This window comes from Sturnus vulgaris, chromosome 16 (assembly GCF_052056855.1).
Source record: "Sturnus vulgaris isolate bStuVul1 chromosome 16, bStuVul1.hap1, whole genome shotgun sequence".
NCBI classification, from domain to species: domain Eukaryota; kingdom Metazoa; phylum Chordata; class Aves; order Passeriformes; family Sturnidae; genus Sturnus; species Sturnus vulgaris.
The window spans coordinates 3,849,116-3,861,126 of record NC_142258.1 but is presented as its reverse complement, the minus strand read 5'-3'; the positions used below and the strand labels follow the sequence as shown (position 1 = coordinate 3,861,126).

Below are 12,011 nucleotides of genomic sequence, written 5' to 3'. Positions count from 1 at the left end.
ATTTTTTTTTTTTCCTGGAGGACTTTAATCGCTTGAGATAAAGAGCCAGGAGAGAGAGATCAGGGCTGTATTAATCCTCTCAATGGCTTTATAATTTCCCCACTATACTGCTGCTGGTAATCAAGAAAAATAATGCTGCCTTAATCCTGGACGCCAAGGTCAGTCATCCCTGAGGTTTTTGATAGGAAGGATGTCATTATGGAAAGATTTTTTTAATGAACGTAATTTTCCTTGTCTACTTTGGATCTGGCAATATGGAGGTGATTTCTTATTCCTGGTGGAAGAATATTTCTTGGCTGGAGCAATAATTGGCCGATTTTGATCATTGCCTAACAGCTGGCTGGGGCAGCAGCACTGACAAAGGCTGTTTGGGGAGGTGCTGGGGGACAGGGGTGTCCCCAGCCAGCCAGGGCTTGGCCACAGCACCAGAGGCACTTCCTGGGATCAGCAGGTGAGCAGGAGGGCAGGAGGATTGGAACAATTCACAGAAAGAACATATGCCTGTCCTCATTAGGTCTGGCCTTGCCAGACAGAGGCACAAACTGGAGCCTGGAATGAGTTTTCTGGTGTGACTTCAACCCGTCACAGTTTTATTTCTAGAAAAACCCCCTCGAACTTCAAAAGTTTTCTTTTTCTGTTTCTGAACAGAGGTGAAGAAGTGTTTTAGCCATTTCCTGAAGGCTGACATTCAGAACACCTCACAAAGCCATCACTGTAAATAATGCTGCTCACCATCACATTTAACTTAATTCTGCAGAGCTTCCCAGATTAGAGATGGTGAAAGATATGCCTGTCACCCAGACCAGAGGCTAAAAGTGCTAAAAAGGCAGAGCTGACACACATCCAAAAGCTGATGTTAGTGGTGGGCTCCTCTCGTGAGAAAACAGATCAGCTGTGTTTTTGTTTGGAGAAAAAAGTGTGAGGGAATTTTCAGGTTTTTCCCCATAACCAAGGTTTGGGTTAATCCTGGGAGATTATTCTGTGTTCTTGCTTCTCACGTTCATGGTTGATAAAATCTGAGGGGGATGGAATGTGCAGAAGGTATTAACACTTCTGCCTTGTGCAGAACAAACCCTTTCCTTTGGAAGCCTCTGTAAGGAATTGCTAATTTTTGACTCTGTTTTTTGCTGTGTTGCAGTCCATAGCATTCAAAGCACGAAGCTTCCTATTTATGTAAAGTCATGAGGAGTTCAGAAATAACAAACAAAAGGAAAACACCTTGGATACTCCATTTCATACAGATTCAAAATGCTAGTCTCCCTAGAGAAATCTCACTGATTTCTTACAGAAAAATATTAAATGCAACTTAAATGTAAACACACGCTAAAGAAGAACAGAATAAAGTCCATCTTCACATTTTTACTTAGAAGTTCAAAGAATTCAATGGAAAAGGCTTTATTCCACAGTTCTGTAAAGTTTTGTGCTGTTGTACAGGAGTTGTATCGTTCATGGTATTGATACTGCCATGATATTGCAAATATTATGCAATATTTTTGCCATTGATATTAAAAATGCTGCATAATTACCCCTATCTTAGAGAGATGAACAAAAATCATTATCCAGGAGACTGTTTGAGATTTAACCATTGGGCTAAGATGAGGTGCTGTCAGGCAACTCGGGTTTTCTGGCAAAAAATATACATTGTTTTATCTCCCTGCTGAAAGTTTTTGGATTGTTTCACAGCAGTCATTTTATCTAGAGGCAAGATGAATTATATGTTCTACAACATCATTTTTTTTGGTCTCGGGGAGATGTTGTTTTACAGCATCACAGCCAGAAAAAAAAAAAAGAATCCCTAATGGTTTTTTGAGTGATATTTTGATGTGACCAAAACAAATGATAGTTATTCTGCACAATGCATTTTGAATGCAATGTTTTTGGGAGTAGATAGTATTTTAAATGAACCCAATTATAAAAGTAGCTGAAATATTTATAGTGCCTGACTATGGTTGGAACACAGCCCTCTTGTATTTTTAAATAATGCACTTCTCATTGTCCCTATCCTTCCATCATTATTCTTTTCTCCACAAATGCATGTTCCTTTAAATTTGTTTTGGAAAATGAAATGGATGCTAGCAGTACTTAGGATCTTGTACAGGGCATGGAGTTCAAGCCTCAAAGAGTCTGTTGGCTTTGATTTGCAGATTTTGTTGTAGAAGAACCTTAAACTATAAAAAAAAAGGCACAAAATGCACAAGTCCTGAACTCCAAAATTACTTCCATTGAAATGTGGAAGTTGCACTGAACAGAAGTGACGGCTGCTTAGCCTGGTGTCACAACTCAGATAACGACAAAAAGGAGCATAATTAGTGTTTCATGATGGGGGAAAAAAAAGAGCTTTTTACCTAAATTCCTCTGCTTAGTGATTTTCACTTTCTTCCCCATTGAGAGGCAAATATGACTGACAATTCAGCTCCTGCTCTGGATCCCTCCCTGCTGGAGGAGTGTTGCTTTAGGCCATCAATGCAGGTCGCTTGTTAATTCCTCAGAAGTGCCGGGGGCCGAGGCCATCACTGTTCATCAAATTGATTTGGTTTGTTATTAAACAAAACAAAGCGTGTTCCTGTTTTCCCATGGAGTTCTCCTTGCTTCTCAGAGGTGTGAAGAAGCTGCCTGAGCTTTCTGCAGTCATTAATAGAGACTCAGGCAACCAGGGAGGCTTCCTCCTCTCATTCCCAGGCTGGAATTTGGTTTGAAATGAAGAAATAATGTTCCTGCAAGGGAACGCTGTGGTAAAGTAATGGGCTCTGGCTGGATAATTCTGAGGAAAAGAGATATTTCTGAAATAGCAAAAATACTGGGTACTAAACTGCGTGACTAATGCAGCGCTCTGCTTTTGGCCTGCTAATTTCTGATGCAAACTGATTAGTAATTAAGTCAGTCATTAATGTCTTGCCAGAATTAGGGTGGCTAAAAAGAGCCATGTTTATGCTTTACTTCCCTCAGGTGGAAGATGAGTAAACAGGAAAAACCAAGTTTTCTCTGCAGCGTTTTATTAGGGGACATATTCTTCTATCCAGTCCAGATTTTAAGTGTTTGCAGCTGCTCTCTTTAATTTCCAGTAGTGAATATAGGTCATGCATCAACAACCTGGTGATCTGAGAGGAATTATTAGTCACAGAATCACAGGGTGGATGAGGCTCCCGTGGAGCTGACCCCTTGCTAAAGCAGGTCACTTCCAGCAGGCTGAGGAGGGCTCTGTTCAGGTGGGGTTTGAGCATCTCTGAGGATGGAGAGTCCACACCCTTCCCCTGTGTCTGACTACCCGGGCAGTCAAGGACTAAATTAAAGCTCCTTGTGCCTAAACAGAATTCCTTGCGTTCCATCCCGTGCCTTTGCCTGTCTCTGTGTCACAGGCACTGCTGGGTCGATGATATCAGTTTCCAGTTGTTTTCCCTGCAGTTTGTTACGGAGGCACTGGGCAGGCTCCTGTCGGTGCTGGAGTTGTTTTCCCACTGTCACCACCCGCCGAAGCCTCTCCTGTACCCGGATGCTGCTGGCAGCATTCAGCACTAAAAGCAAAAAAAAAAAAAAAGAAGAACCATAATGAGCCGTGCCATGCAGAGCAGTTATGTGGGATAATTGCACTAATAGACACTGGGTTTTACAAAGGCTTTTGCAGATGAAAATATAGGGCACATTAGTGAATAAATCAATGGTAATACTTTAATAGACTGTGGCTCTGATCTTCCCTCAGTAACACTACTTGATAATGACATTTTGTTCCCTATATCATTTGAAAACAACAGTGGTTTCATCACAATTGTAATGACTTTGATAAACCATCTCATAAATGGAAGGTTTGAAGTTGGACTGTTGAAAGAATTTGGGGATTTCAGCATTTCCATTAATACCCAATATGCCAGCAGCAGCAGGAGATTTGGATGTTTGCCATGTGGGATCTTGAGCAGCACAAAGCAGGTGCTCCAAAGCCTTGGAAGCTGCAATAGCAATAATGCAAGGGGCTCACACATTTATATCTTTGTGTATCCACTCTGATAAAATTTCAGTTCAATTTACCTGTCAGTGTGTGAGTAAGTAAAACTGGGGTGGATCTGAAAGATGAAGCAATTAAAGTCCCAATATTTTCTTTGAATTTAAATAGCACTTATCATCCAAGGATCCCAAAGCAATTTCCTATTATTAATAATAAGGCCTGATTCATATCTAATGCTTTTCATCAGTATTCCTCAAAAGTCTTTACCAAGATGCAGGTTATTAATTCCAATATCAAAATGAGAAAACTGATACACAGAAAGATAAAAGTGATTAGCCTAAAATCACTTAGTTAGAATCAGGGGCAGAAACAAGGTTAGAAATCACATTTTGTAATACCCAGTCCCACGTTCTTCTCACTTAACAAAATTGACTCCTATATGCAACACAAGGATAATTATTTTATGGAATTTATAAGAGCTGTGTCAAATAATTTCTATTAAAATACCTCAGTATCTGTCTTCTTTAGGAGACAGTGGTGTAATAAAGTAAGGCAGAAGCACTTAACAGATCAAAATTGATCTACATTGCTCTGTTGAAGAATGATTATCAGCAGTGATTGATTTGGGTGGTAGACTTGAAGCCCAGGTGTGCTGATCCTGGAATATCAGTGCAATTTGCACATATCATGTATTACCTTGAATTTTTTGTGTTCTCTTAATGAACAGCCTTCAGAATTTTAGAAAGAACATTCCCTTTCTCCCTGATCCAGTAATCCTTGGTATAGGACGTGATGCACTAGGCTTTCTTATAGAAAGAAAGGGTCAGATTCTTTAAAAATAAATATATAAATCAAGATAAAAATAAATGGCGTTTAGATTTTATTGCAGATAAGATATTTTATTATGGACATTCAGTTGAACTGTGAGCACCATACCTGGTGCTGTCCACGAGGTCTCTGAACAACTTTCCCTGATGCTACAGAGAGAGAAGAGGCAGATCTTGCTTTATTTCCCCTCCCAGAATGCAGAAAAATACACACAGGTCTTTGTTCCTTAGTTTTAAAGCTTGGCACAGCTATTTTTGTTGACACAGAATCATACTTTTCCTTAGTATTTTGCTGGTAATGAGGAGTCATAGTGGAATATCTGTATTTTCAGGAAGTATTTGAATCAGCTAATTTTTTGCAGTGTATTTTCCTCGTTTTTTCCATTGCTGGACTGCACTGACTGGTACCAACCAATTATGGGAGGAATAGATATTCCTAAGTTCATCACAGTGCTATTTACTTGCAAGTGGCAGCCAGCACACAATGAAGCTTTTTGGAAGGATCTAAACACTGCATTGGAAATTATAGGGCAGAGAGCAGAAACTAGAAGAATACAATGCTGGAAATTACCTAATGAGTAGAGAAAAGCATCAATGACCTCAGTCTTTATGGGTGCAATTCCCATCAATGCTAATGGGAATTGTTGATATAAATCCCATCTCTGCTTTCCACCCTCCCCTTTCTCTCTACACATATCACCCAAAGTTGAAATTGCAAAATAGGAAGAAATTATTGGGGAAGAAAATTTTGTGTGTGCTGTCAAAGCGTTCACATCCTGATTTTCAAGCCATTTTTAAATTGTTTTTTTGTGAAATGCTGAGAAGGTAAGGATTACTGTCCAAGCCACAAATATTGGAGATAAATGGCCTATTTTAATATGCCAAGGTAATGAAGTTACAATATATTATATGGTAGTGGTGTGACTATTAAACCTTTTTGGCAAGAGGTCACTATATTTCAGGTGTTGACCCAGCTGGTGTGGCCTGAATGGAAGCAGAGATTCACTTGTGGAGGTTTCAGCTTAAATCTCGTTCAAACCCCATATTCCAACATAATTCCTTTGCTCTTCTGCTTCTTCCCTGGGACCCAGTGATCCCCACAAAGTGAGGATTCTCTGCTGTAGCTCTTTGCTGGGGAAATGGGGAAGTTGTGCTGCTTGCTCCTCTTCCTGGCCTTGGTGTTGGTACCGGGCAGGTCTGGCACAGCACATCCCAGGAGGGTTGTGGTGTCTGGGTTGTCTTGGCTCCCCAGTGTTTCTGAGAACCCCTCCCATGTAGGAAGATGGTAATCTCAGGGTGCTAATTATCATCAGTTCAGGCTTTGAAGTCTCTCACAAACACAACAGTGGGGAGAGCTGCCTTGGGTAGGGAGGTGATGCTCTGGATGAAAACGTGTGATCACCCCCCGTGGTGAGTGTGCTTTGGGAGATGATGCTTCTGAACATCTTCATACACAGCCTGTACAGAGGGAAAACTCGAGAATGGAAAGAATAAAAGGTGAGAAAATACCACTGAAAACTAGGCTGGAAACTGCCTCTGGGGTTTGGTTGATACAAGGAGGTCATCAAGGAACTTGTTCTCCTCTTCTTTGTACCAGTTTAACTTTATTATCCTTGTTTGACTTACTTTGTCTTTTAATAGAGAATGGTTTTTAGCTGAGTGTTGTTTGGGGTCTGGCAGTTGCAAGGAGAGGTGAAGCTGTGTGCATCTCTTCTCTAGTGCTGTAGGCCAGAATCAGCATCAGGATGTGATTCTGTCAGGAGACCCTGGATAACTGTAGGTCCCCATTTGTTTTTTGTCATTAGTCAATACCAGGCAGCAGATCTGCTGAAGCAGCCTGGGCTGAATGAAATTTCTAAGAGAATTTCACCCCATTCTTTGTAAAGCTAATTGCCTTGGAGTAATTGGATACAAATTAAATTAAAGGCTTGAGAAATGGGGTAGCTGGAGGATAGCTTTTGTTTTCCTGCTTCTGAGGTATTCTTATTCCACAAACATGCTTAAGAAACAAGACCCAGTGTGTCTGTGCTATTTGTTTACCTGGAGTGAAGTCATCCCTGTTAGAAGCTCTGACAGCCCGTGTTCCTTCCCAGGTGTTCCCCTGCTCCCTTGCCTACCCATCACTGTGCAAGGAGTTTGCTCCTAATTGACACACTAACTTGTATCCTGGACAGCTTTCATTTGGTGGGGCTTTGGTTAGCATTTTGAGACTCCAGCAGCTTGTTTCAGCAGCTCTTGCACTTCTCCCTGCAGAGCATAACAAATGCATGGCTATTAAGCTGGGGTGGTTTCTGAGCAGGGAGATCTGGTGTGTGTGTTTGGGCACTGGGGAGAAGCAGAATGCTTGGGGAGTCTCAAATCACAGCAACAGCAAATGCTTGCAGGTTGCTGTGACAGGTTCTGCAGATGACAAGAACACCAGTTCCAATGAAACCTTGCCACCATCATTTGTGGAAATCCTGATTACAAATTTCTTACACGAAGCCCTTGCTGTGAACATTCATAGATTAAACCAGACAGCTCCTTTTCGAGTTTTACTTCATCTTTGCTGTGTTTGCTCCTGGGGCCATCTACAGCACATTTTCTGAGATTTAGAGAAAGAGTGAAAAATTACAGTGCATGTAGTGCCATAGGAACATTCTTCAAGATACTGATTTTTATGAAAAAGGGGAGAGGATGGATTGAATGCCAGTCTAGTTATAATTGCAACCACAATATTTTTCAAACTAGGAGTATTGATTGTGTCCTTGAACCAGCAGTGATTGTTTTTATGAAGCTTTATGTTAACCATTAAAACTATTTTAATATTTCTTGGTCTAATTAGATTCTTCTATAGATGGCAATTAAGCAAAAGGGTTGCAGTCAGTTATATTGATGTTAGATCAAAGTCTTGCAGCAGTGCTGAAGTTAAATGGTGTCAGCAGTGCTAATCTCAAAATTGTGTGCATTATTTATTGTGGGGTTTGTGTATCACTTGCAATCCAGAATTGCCCTAATCATGCCATATATGATTATAAGTAGAAAATGTTTTACCTTCTCTTCAGTACAGGTACTGTTGTAATGACATTTTTACAAAAAATTGAACAAGAGTTGAAGGGCTGAAATGAGGAAGGATTGTGCATCTCACTGAACTTTCATGTGCACTTTTAACTGGCTTTTAACTGATTAACATTAAAGTTAGAGCAAGAAATGTTGTGGGAAATTAAATTAAAATTATATCATGCTGTGCTGTTTTCTGTTCAGTCTTGGATTGTACTTCCTGCATCCCCATTATCATCCAGAGTGTGGATTCAGTCCTCATTCTGAAAGAAATCTCAGTGCACCTATGCTGTCGTTCTGCTGCATTTTCTAGGGGTCACTTGGATGGGCACGGGTAAAACTTACTAATCCTTTGCCATTACTATGAAAAGGTTTTATTTAAATCAAGAGTTTTGGGAAAACGTTCTATGCTATCATCGAGATCTTGTGAAATAACTTCACAACATTTTAAAGAGTTGATCTAGGCTTCTTTCTTATACTTTTGACTGATATTAAAAAATATGTACTGAGGTGTCCTGCAAACATGCTAATTTTTTCTTCTTTAAATGAAAATAAAGTAAGATAATGTTTAGAATATTTGTGGAACCATTATTATGGAACAATTATTATATTATAGTTAATATATTACTATTATAATTTATTATAATAATGTTAATTTGGGAAGCAATGTGAAGTGTTTATGACTGTCAGGCAGCCTCCACCATCAGCAGGTTGGAATGGTGATGTGAGATGGTCAGGAGAGTGAAAAGCAGATTCTCTTTCCTTCCAGAGTAGCTCAGTTTAAAGTTGTGGCTTCTGCTAAGTGCTGAGGACAGAAATGTGTGAGACTCTTCTGAGCCATCAAGGGGAAAATCTCATTCAGTATTTTGGCAATTGTGAGAGGATCAGGTGACAGGCATTGGGCCCCACAACAGTGGGGAAGGCTTTTGTTTGATTTCCATGGAATAAAAATGGGAGCTTTGATAGCAAAACCAGGCTGTGCAATCTGTATCTTAAATAATGATAGTTAAGCATTAAAGAGCCATTTTTGAGCAAGGCCTGGCTTTTTTTTTTTGGCATTGACACCAACCTTTTTAAATTAACTTTTACCTAAGGAGTGTAGAGGTTTAAAAAAGCATTGCAGGTTATATTTCTTATTCACAACATCTCTAATCTGCACGATGAGGGCTGGGCTGCCTCACTGGGTATTTGTCCATTGTATTGAGCTGAGCACCTTTTCATGCTTGATAACCAAAATGCAGCTTCCTCTTATGTTCTGAGATGTAATTTTATTTTTTTCTTATTCCCTCTTATTTACTTGTTTGTAACACAGAAGCTGAGCCTGTTTTTTTTAGTTATAAATGCCTCTCAGAGGCACATCCCAAACTCTGCTGTAGGTACACGAGCCGGGAGGTGAAATTTCTTTGAAGGCAAAGGAAAAGAGGAGACTGTAAAAAGGAATATTTTGGACAGCTGAAGAGCTGCCCAAGAATGTTGTTAATTTTCCCTGAAGGTAGCAGTGGAAGGAGTGTTTGTTTGTGTGCTGTAGGAGCTGTGCCTGGCTCTGAGCTGTGCTGCATCAGCAGCTTTCAGGGGAGAGTGCAGCACTTTGTGTCTGTGTTCAGCAAACAATGTGCAGACTTGCAGGATTAGTTTTCCTTCCATTTTAAGAGGCAAAATAAGAATAGACTATTCCACTGTATTGGTATTTCACCCCCCTGACAAAAGCATTTTATAGCCACCTCTTACAAAAAAACCTTGTTTCTCAAGCAGACTTGCAGACACCCAGACTGTTCTCTGCCCACAGAGGCGTCTGTTTGCTGGTGAACTTGCATGTTTTAAAGCCAGTCAGCATCATTAAAATACAAGGCCCTAGGAAGGGAAACTCTTGATATCCTGTTTTTTTGATGGCATTAATTTCTTTGCTGTGAAATGATGGTGTTCCAGTAAGATTCCCTGTCACCTCATCCATGTTTCACGTTCAGTACTCTGTTTGCTCCTTGTTTTTGTGTCCATTTCACACTCGAGGTCCTGTATTTCATTCCTTTCCAAGGACTTGCTTTCTCGGCCTTTTTGGAAGTGCCCAAGGCCAGGTTGGATGGGGCTTGGAGTGACCTGGAAAGGAGGAAAGGTGGCCCTGCCCATGACATGGAATAGAACTGGATGAGCTTTAAGGTCACTTCCAACCCAAACCAACCCGGGATTCTCTGAGTCTATGATTCTTCTCCAAACATTTCATATTGCTGTTGGATTTCCTAATACTCAAATGCAGGAAAAAATATAGAGGAATATTGAGAACTTCTTGGTATTTTAAGTACAGAACTTATCAAAGGTTAATTTTATATAAAAGTTAATAACACAAAAGCTTCCTTTATCTGATCTTTAGTTTTTTGCTATTGGTCCTTCACACTAGTTCAAGTTACAAAAGGAGTGGTAATCTCCTTGGATGCTTTAGGAGATATCCTCCTTGAAATCTCGACCACTTCTGCTTCCTTGCCACTATCCTTGCTTGATTTCCTATCAGTGTAATCGCCCTTTCAAAGAGCACCCACCTTATCCCTATTTCTTGGGGTATCTTTTTTGCCTTTCCTCTAAATCTCTTTGATATATATCAACTGCTTGTCATCCACTTACAAAAAATCAGATTTATCTTCCCATAGCAGTCCCTGCAGATCCCACCACACCCTTTCCTCTCATTCTTTGCTGACTCCCCAGAGAACATAAACATGCTGCTTATCCCACAGGATGGCATTGCCTACAAGTTACTTACTGTCATCTTCTGAGATCCCTCATATTTATGTTGTGCCTATTATTTACAAATTCTTCTTACTTTTAATAGTCTTGTGATGATACAGCCTTTCCAATAAATCCAAAACTCTTGTCAAAGCTCCTAACAACTCATATTCCCATTACTAAGATACCTTCTCTTCTCAGATATTGCTTTGACCTTGACCCTCCCATTTTGTGTCCTGCAGTTTGTCTCCCTCTTCCTCAATTTTGAGGAGATTTATGACCTCTCCCATCTTGGAGGCAGCAAGGAGAGATCAGCTCCTGGCTCCCCTCAGCCATTTCCCAGCCCTTTACCTGCTTGTTCTGTTTTCAGAGTCTCACCCGTGCTAATTCCTGTGCTGCTCCTGACTTACATTCCAGGAAAAAACCCAAATCCTGTGAATCTGCCTCATTAGTGCTACAAAACGCCTTCTGGAAGTGTCTCTGTGCTGGGATGCCTACAAGAAAGTTTGAGCGTGATCCAGCAAGTTAATTTGCTGTCAAATAGAGCTGAATAATTTCCTTCTGCTTTCTTGTTTGGCTGCATCATCCTTGGGAGGGGGAACTTCTGGTTTAGAGCTTGCACTGCAGGATGTGTTGAGGCAGTGACTGTTTCATTTTGTGTGATGAGCTGTGGCTCAGTGAAGCCCTGCTCTGTGTCCTTGACAAGCCTCCATCCCAGTCTGAGTGTGCCCTGTGCTTTGAGCTGGAATCGCCCTGCTTTGGGGAGCACAGCTGAGATATCCTCACCTACATGCAGCTTCCTCTCAAATCCGTGAACCATTTAATTGCTCATTCTCTGCAAATCCCACCAATGCAAATTCCTTGTTATTTCGGGCTTCTGATTTACATGAAACCTCAATTTATATGCCCACGTTCCTAAATCCTTTCTTTCCCTTTTTAATCTCGTGTCCAGGCAAGGCTGAGTGTGCTACTTAGTGCTTCAAGTTCTGTGCTTCTATACATGCGTCTGTTTCTTATTATTGTGTAGCTTCTACCACAGACAAGATTTTTAAAGATTTATTTAGATTACTTTCTAAAATATTTTCTGATGTTTTCTGTGATGGAATATTGTGTAAAAAATACGACTTGAATAGATTGTATACAGAAGTAAAGAGAAAATATGAGGCTGTGACAGACTGCAAACAGAACTTTGCCAGTTTAACTGAAATTTTACAGTTCTGTAATTCAAGACATGCTTTGGATCTCAAAACTGAAAGGTTTTGAATAGCTCCATAACAGCATCTAATTGCTCCAGCTATTTATAAAAAAGAGAAATTGTAAAAATCAGAGTTCAAAAGCGAGCTATTGCACATGCCCAACAATCTTTTTCAACAATAATTTCATAATGATTTTTAGCTTGAGGACTTTGTGCTGTGCATTTGTAGCAGCCAAATTGACACAATGGAGTGTAATAGCTCCAGAGCAGCCATTACAGTCTGTTGGGTAATTAAAAGCTA

At 40.3% G+C, this 12,011-nt stretch overlaps 1 protein-coding gene across 1 annotated transcript in view; it reads left to right on the top strand.

Annotated features, from left to right (window-relative positions):
• Positions 1-12,011, top strand: part of SDK1 (sidekick cell adhesion molecule 1) — a 389,602-nt gene that overhangs the window by 201,163 nt on the left and 176,428 nt on the right. The gene's annotated exons all lie outside the window — the stretch shown is intronic.